The sequence below is a fragment of the Odontomachus brunneus genome, unplaced genomic scaffold (genome assembly GCF_010583005.1).
Source record: "Odontomachus brunneus isolate Ranch 3 - 2012 unplaced genomic scaffold, Obru_v1 Obru_scaffold_231, whole genome shotgun sequence".
Lineage (NCBI taxonomy): Eukaryota > Metazoa > Arthropoda > Insecta > Hymenoptera > Formicidae > Odontomachus > Odontomachus brunneus.
The window spans coordinates 223429-223931 of NW_022639681.1; positions in this window are offsets into that span (position 1 = coordinate 223429).

Genomic DNA, 503 nt, shown 5'->3' on the forward strand with positions numbered 1-503 from the left:
AGAATCACGAAATTCCTCGCGAACTCGGTATCGCACGTTTTCGCTCCTTGACGCGCACTAATAATTCTCATTCGCGATCATTTTTCGACTACTCGTGTGCGCCGTGTATCAATTAGGATCCGTCGCGCACCCCCCATTTTTGTGCCGATCGGAATCTTTATTCGTTTCCTTCTTAAGCCTCTTCTGTTTTCCTTTTCGCGCTCTTAGTTAGTAACACGCATTCGAGTAACAAAGATTCGTGTTCCACGTTGCGCCAGTCTTCGGTCGAGCTACCAAACTGCCGTACGTATAACCGTACGTATTACCACGTGTTCCGACGATTACGATTTTTCGGACACTCACCACAGAATCGATCTCGCGAACGGAGTGTCGCGCCGTCGCGGTCGGATCTTGATCGCTGCTACTTACCCGTCGCGAGAAGATTTCCGTCGCGTCCGCGAGCAGCACGTATGATCAAGGGCAAGATGTCCGTTCGTTCCGTACCGTCATTATCCACCGTTCGT